This window comes from Sinohyriopsis cumingii, chromosome 5 (assembly GCF_028554795.1).
Source record: "Sinohyriopsis cumingii isolate HCF-2022 chromosome 5, ASM2855479v2, whole genome shotgun sequence".
In the NCBI taxonomy this organism is placed as follows: Eukaryota; Metazoa; Mollusca; class Bivalvia; order Unionida; family Unionidae; genus Sinohyriopsis; species Sinohyriopsis cumingii.
The window spans coordinates 1,530,517-1,538,703 of record NC_142965.1 but is presented as its reverse complement, the minus strand read 5'-3'; the positions used below and the strand labels follow the sequence as shown (position 1 = coordinate 1,538,703).

The following is an 8,187-nucleotide window of genomic DNA, read 5'->3' as shown; positions in this document are numbered from 1 at the left end:
TTTCCTCGGCCTTTTCCATTGCATCCTCTATTTTGTTGGTAGTGAGCATTGACATGTAGATCAAGACGTTCTTGGTCCTGATTTAAAGGCAATAATTTATTCTGTGAAATAGACGGTTATGTGTGTATCTGGCTGCAGTGCATAATGAATAATCAGGTACTGATAACATTAACAGGGACTCGTCACAAAAGAAATTATTAATTATGAAAAGTATGGGCCAGTGCAGTGTGTGTGTGCGTGATTTAGATTTTTAACGTAGCTTTAGCGATTTTTCAGTCATATCGCTACGATGTCTGCAGCCAGATAAGAAATAAAACATGAGATGATAAAAGATTTACTGGTGAGGCAGAACATAATAAATGCACAAATCCATTAAACATAACAATACAATAGCTCTCAACCATAGTTTCATACCTCACTACACAGTTGTTACTGTAGACTAACAATGATTACCGTTATCCTAATTTCTTTTCAATGAAATGCATGACTTTCCAGGATGACAAATAAGATTATGTAAATGCAGGTTACAATAAATCTGAAAAATGACCAGGACAACTTTAAAAGTAGTTTTAAAGTCCACTTACTTTCTGGCAAATGTATGTCTACCAACCCACTCCCCACCTCCGATTATTTCTTTTGACTAATGTATCTTATTTTTTTAGTATTTTAGTATTATCTAAATAATTTACAATATTACCAGGAAAATCTGCAAACAGCACAATCCAGAGTTCATGTCTGTTTTGTGATAGACAATTTTTGAGGTTACTGTAATATTGGATTAAAGGAAATCAATCTGTATACAATACTGTTTCATTAAATACACATATTAATTTCATTCATGAAATAAAAATATTGATTAAACTCTTGGTAAAAACATATTGGGTCCTTTTTGCAGAGTGTAAGTCCATTTTGCAAAAAGGACCAATTTTGAACATTTTTTCTTGAAAAGAAATGTTAAATATAAAATGAGTTATAATACAAATTAATTTCATTTGTGAAATAGAAATATTGATCAAAACTGTTACTAAATACATACGGGGTCTATTTTGCAGATGGTTAGCCCTTAACATGAAAGTGGATTAGTGAAAAGTTACCATTTTTAACACTTAATGTTAAAAAGATATATTAAATGCTATGTAAAATGAGTTACTATGCAAAATAATTTCATTTGCGAAACAAAAATATTGATTAAAACTGTTAGTAAAAACATCCTCGACCCTTTACACAGATGGCATATCCTTTTCACGAAAAGGTCCAGTCCCTTTTACACTTATACCAACTCAGTCAGTGGATAGAGCAGAAGGCAAGAGGTCCAAACAATTTAAACATCTATTTGCGCACTCTCTCGTTTGTTTGTACCTGTCACCCTGCTGATTTTGATACACCTATTCAGTAATTCTCATCTGTATAGTCATTACTTTAGAATCCAATAATAGAATGTCCCATTCTTTATGGTGTACATTTGTTTATCCTCTGAAATTATTTCTGTTTACCTTAATTGCCACTTCTATGGTTTCTCTGCTACGCCCATTTGTATACGTCACAATGTCAACAACGCCATTTATCTAGCTGTTTTATAAGTATATTTCACTACTAAATGTCTGAAATGGATAATAGATAAAATAATGTATTTTAAGTACCAAATACTTTATTTTTATTATTTATGGTGGTGACCAAGAAAAAATAAGGACGATGCTAATTTTTGGGAATTTATGTCACCATATCAGATAATCACAATGTAAAACCCTTCATGTCTGAAATAAAAACCCAGACAAAATATTCAAGATGAAGGAAAAGATGTATGATTAAATGACACATTTTCCCAGCTGGAACTGGGCATCAACCCTGTTATAGTGCATATGTAGAAATTATCAATAGATGATTGGACTATGATTTTAATAAAATTAGTTAAAAAGCAGAGTTTATGACAATCCAGGGATATTCTAATGAGAATGAAAGTTATTTATCTTTTATATTTATTGCAGGTTCCAGGCTACAAAGAATGGTAGGATGTCAAGTATGCAGGAGACAGTGTGATTTATCCATATAAAATTTTAGAAGCATACAAAAGAGGGGTTGTAAAGATTGCTGTTTTATTAAAATATTGCCAGAACCATTTTTATTAGAAGGTTATTTAGTCATTGACATTTCAGAAGTCATTTACTTAATTGGATTTGTGCAATGTACTTATTATAATTGCCCAAAGTAGTAACCCAAAAAAGAGACAAATAACCCGTTTCTGATTGATGTCTCCACAACTGTGCTTATGTACATAGGTAACCAGTTGATATATTTAGATATTTGAAGGTGAATATTATTGTCCATTGATATTTATATATGTTTTTATTAGTTAAAATGAGTTTTGAACTTTATTTACAATTTTATTGCTTTCCTTTGAAATTTTTATGCATACAAATTGAAGTTTTTCCAAATGCTCCAGTAGGTCTATATTTTGGCACACACCATTTCTTCATGACCAAAATTTAAAATTTGTTTAAAATTGAAACATTTAAATGATTTAAAAAAGGATTTCAGACTTTGACCTATCAGACATGAAATTTCCAAAATATATGATTTAAAAGTTTTATAACATTTTGAAAGTTGTGTTGAACTAGCAAACCTTGGTTTCTGTATTAGGGGTCCAGAATGATTGTGTACAGATGATAATTAATTACTAGGTCAGCATATGGGTGTGGTGTACAGCTGATAATTAATTACTTGGTTAACATATGGGTGTGGTGTACAGCTGATAATTAATTACTAGGTCAACAAATAGGTGTGGTGTACAGATGATAATTAATTACTAGGTCTTTATATGGGTGTGTTGTACAGATGATAATTAATTACTAGGTCAACATACGGGTGTGTTGTACAGATGATAATTAATTACTAGGTCAGCATATGGGTGTGGTGTACAGATGATAATTAATTACTTGGTCAACATATGGGTGTGGTGTACAGATGATAATTAATTACTAGGTCAACATATGGGTGTGTTATACAGATGATAATTAATTACTAGGTCAACATATGGCTGTTTCTGCTATGCATGGATGCCTATAGCACTGGCACTGTAGCATCAATTTTTGGATGATGTGTGCATGGTTGAGATGATATAGCAGGAGTCATTGCTTACAGGCAAGGTGATGGGTGCCATTTACCTGCAGACCCAGGTTCGAATCTCCATAGAGTACGAATGAAAATTCTGTTTATTCATACACCATTCGATAACTCACATCCTGATAACTCGTGAACCCGCTTATAACGCATGGTCAGGTGTGTTTCCCTTTTTTTTTAAACCAGAAAATAAAGTTAAAAAATTGATCCCTATTTCTTTAACTGGAAGAAAATCGCAATCAAAATTGGTCACTGAAACGTTGATATATGGCTCATTTTATAGTCGAAAATGGTAGATAGGATCTGGAAATTTTAATCAACATTTTGAAATTATCAATTTTTAATAAGAAGTCATATAATTGGTTACATTTTCTTTATAATTGGTTACATTTTCTTTCCAGATGACATTCTTAGTACACCAAAATTAAATTTTGATCAATGAAAATGTCGCTTAGACCTAGTGTAGGCAGTACATTAATATTTAAATACCAATTAAATAATTTTTATTAGTGAAATTTGTGTCTGAATTTTATCTCTTAGTTCCTCTTAAGTGTAATCATCATAAATGCAATGTGTATTTAAATGTAAAATGTGTCAATCTACCGTAACAGCTATGTCCGCTAGTATTTCTCAGAGAATCTAATTAAGTGCAAACTGTGTTTTGATAACTGACTTGCAGAAGTATTTGTTGTATTGTTGCACTGAATTAAAAGCTGTATCCTTTGTGTTATGATGTTAATTATGTCTTTTTAATCAAATAAAGGAGGTAGAATAAAAGAAAAGTTAAAAGGTTACGCAAATCCTACAAACTTAAAATGTCGCGGCCCTGGTCGTAAGTTGGGTGAACTAACTTCATTTAATTAATCGAACACTGTTAAAATGTTATTGTGTATCTTACATAAACTACCTTAAATTAACTGACTCATTCATGGCTGTGATGAAAGATAAATGGGCAACCAAGCCAAACGAATACTTTGTAAAATATAGAGCTTGTTTTTACAGATACAGATCATACAGATCATGAACTGGCACTTAGAGATATCCTCAGGGATGATAAGAAGTTTTACTGTTACTTCCAATGAAATCACGACATCATTATTGTACTAACTGAACAATACAAAAATTTAGTTTCGACGTAGACGATTGCCTAACAAAATAAATGTTGCTTGTTTTTTAAAAAAAAGGAATCTTGTTTGGTGATGTATGAACAGTTAGTCTAGTTCCCTGCTAGTTTGTCTCACGACTTGGCATTATACTATTAAATATCACTCGGGGAACCAGACTAATCAGCAAAACAAAAAACAGTGACATAATACACAGATATTTTTGTGTACATGTTGAAACCAGTTGGAACGATATTTCACATATTGGACATTTTGAAAATAAATGTTATTTATACAGAATGATTTTCCTTGGTTTGACACCATTCCCAATGGCAATTTGTTTTGGTACAATGCATTCATAATCAAATTAAAAAAATCGAATTCCCACCAGAAATCACACATGATCCTTTGAAAAAAAGAGTGAACAACTTGAATTTGGAGTCCAGCTGGAATTGAATTAAGACTCATTGGAGCGATTCCTGATCAGTTACTAATAAAGTTCTTCAGCTGATCCAGTATTGCATCCAATTAATGTATAAAAACATGATTTATACTATAAAAACAATTTGATGGTTTTGGAATGAAACCTGATTTCAAGATTACTATTGCTGAAGCAAAATAGGAAAGTGAGCAAAAAATAGAAGTTTAAAGTAACTACTTTTAACATTATAATTTTTTTTTACAAAATATTAGAGTATAACATGGGTTGTTTTTAAAGAATGAACAGCAGGAAGTAAGTTTATGATAAAATGGAAATGATATAGTGTCTTGTTTAAATGTTGGAAACCAGTAGAAAATGGCATGCAAGTAAAGAAATAACCGAAAAAGAATGTGTCAATAATAAAATCAAGTATCATAAAAAGTCAGAGTTTTTGAAAGACATTTTAGAATGTGGCAGATGTGGAAGAAAAAAAAAACACAAACAAGATATCAAAAGACCAACAATGACCAAAACAAAAAATAGCACCCCCCCCCAAAAAAAAAACAAACAACAACAGCAGATATAGAAAATAAAGGAACTACCGGTAAACATGTACATGTATTGGCCACAAAAACAGGGAAAAGGAATTAAAAAGGAACAGTTAAACAACAGTGTATACATGAACAGCCTGCTTAGATTACTGGTTTTATAGCTTGATAGTAAGTGACGTCTCAGGAAATAAAAAACAAAATTAAAAAAGACATTAAGTTAACTGTGATTATATTATACATTGAAAAACAAATACAACATACATGATCAAAAGTTGCTTTGCAAGATCTTGTTCTCAGTTGTCAAGCAAGGAAGGCATAACATTGATAGACACGCTATTCAGTGAAGTATGCATATGTCTTGGGCAAAAGGTAAAATGTTCTGTCTTATGTACCACAAAACCTACCCACCCCCCAAAAAAGATTTGTCACAAAATGAATGTAAATTATTTGAATAGGGAAGGAGTTGTGCACCTTCTAAATGAACAAGAAACCAGCACACTATTTACTGCATATATGTCAGTAAGTACAGTAGAACCTGTCTTGAAAGACCACCTCTTCTGCCACAAGATATGGGTCTCTTCAAGACGTGGTCTCTCATAACAGGTAATAACACTATATAATCAATAAATATGTGCATGGAGATCTTGGTCTCTCAAAACAGGTGGTCTCTGATTGCAGAGGTCTCTCAAGACCGGTTTTACTGTACATATGTGTGTGTGTGTGTGTGTGTGTATATATATATATATATATATATATATATATATATATATATATATATATATATATATAAGATTTAAAAGATCCATAACTTTTTACATGTATTCTGACATCCATCAGTAAATTAAATTAAACTTCATTAATACGTTAAAATTTTAGTACCAATTAGTGCTGAACACATTTTGGCAACTTGGAAAATGTTTACAAGTGTTACAACTCTAGGTCTTAAAATATGTAACAGGAGGAAATAAGTCAATTCAACAAGTAATATATTTCTTATAAAGTAAAAATTCGAGAGATACTTACAATATTGTGAATTAAATTCCATATAATCCTAAATGTCTAATCACAAGTCCAAATATGTAGAATGTTACGAATGAATTCCTATAATCTCAGATGTCCTGATATAGCAAGAAAGATGCAATCCAGAATGTATTTGAATGAGTTTGTAAAAATCTAAATTTATTAACCCAACAGTTAATGAGTTCATAAAAATCTAAACATATTAACCCAACAGTTAATGAGTTCATAAAAATCTAAATGTATTAACCCAACAGTTAATGAGTTCATAGAAATCTAAAAGCATTAACCCAACAGTTAATGAGCACTTTAGTAATTCCAATGAATATTTTAAATAAATAAGTCCTCTCCCAACATGTCTGATTTCAACAACATTTTGATTGCCAGAGACAGAAATGAATTATTTATCAAATTTGTATTTATACACATTTTTACATGATCTGCATTGTAAAAGAATATGAAGCATTTGAATGGAAAACCCTCTTGGAACTTTAGACTGACCTTAAAATGCTAAATATACAAAACACCTCCATCATTATAAAAAAAGAAAGATTTAAACAATAAAGCCTTTTAGATATTTGTCAGATATACATACGATATTATAATAATTATAATTTCATAGCAAAATATGAGTGACACTCAGCTTAATTACACAAAATATATTCAAAATAAAGCAATATAGTACCTCTACACCCATGAGAGTGAATCTGCAATCTTATTATCTTTTCACCTGCTGTGTCTAATGTCATATTTTTGCAACATTAAACCCCACTTCAACAACCCATGACTTTTGTTTTTCATTTTTTTTTATGAAAGTAAAGCAAATTGTGATCACTGAATACAACAACCGGAGAAAGAAATAAACATATATACACTTAAAATGTTTCAAGGCCAATATTAAAACCAAATATTCCTTCTCAGTTGTGGAATAATTTTTCTAGTACTTGTTTAGTTTTTTATATATTGAGTTTACTGGATAATCTCCATGTCATGGTTGATCTCGCTCAAGTCGGATATCAAGTCGAGTTCCAGGACCACAGTGATTATGTCCAGAAAAAATGTTTTTCTCCTGGATACTTGGCCCATGGAGCTCCTGGTAATTTTCCTAATGAAGCGGCTATATCACCACAAGACATTTTGTGTCCTGACTGTGTCAGGAAGATAAATTTATATTTTTTGTACCACATTTTACACATTTACCTGTAAGTGCATCCTTTTTATATTTTGTTATTATTATTGTTAATCCACTTGTGGGGGCAGATGCTTTGCATCGAACACAATATAAATTCACATTATTTATTATATTTCTACAACACGGATATCATTGATTTTTCAGCGACACAAAAAAAGGAGCCAGTAAAACATATTCCAGCATTACCGAATTCCATCAGAATGATAATAACAGGCCCATCCAGATCGGATAAAACACAAGTACTGCTTAATTTGATAATGAGATGGCTCAAGTGGGATAAGTTATATTTGGTAGCACCATCCGTAGATGATCAGAGATGCTACAATGCACTTAGAGATTGCAATGAAAATGCAAAATTGTTCGATGAGGATGGTAATGATATTATTAATTTTATCACCAGTATTGATAATGCCCCATCAGTAGATGACCTCGATGGATTTGTTATTAATCTCGTAGTATACGATGATGTAATGCTGGACAAACAATCAAATCCAGCTCAGATATTTTCTCGAGGCAGACATAAAAATACTGATGTTATATATGTTACTCAACGATATACACAAATACATCAAGTGATCAGAGATAGCCGTAATATTTTGTTTCTGTTTAATGGAGTCGATACACCTACTGTGCGAAATATTCGTTAGACTTAGTATTCAGGGGATATGGAAATGATTAAGTTGAAAATCGTCTTTTTAGAAGCACAAGGTACCCTACACGGATTTATAGCAATAAATTCGCATTGTCCTCGGTCACGGTATCGTATAGGTCTTGATAAAATCTTTG

The 8,187-nt window shown here is 31.5% G+C and overlaps 1 long non-coding RNA gene across 1 annotated transcript; it reads left to right on the top strand.

The window, feature by feature from the left end:
• The first annotated feature begins 34 nt into the window (after positions 1 to 34).
• LOC149798519 (uncharacterized) lies at positions 35 to 3,842 on the top strand. Its single transcript, XR_016420976.1, has 2 exons — positions 35 to 156; positions 1,986 to 3,842. It is a non-coding gene; the product is annotated as an uncharacterized LOC149798519 (long non-coding RNA).
• The last annotated feature ends 4,345 nt before the right edge of the window (positions 3,843 to 8,187 follow it).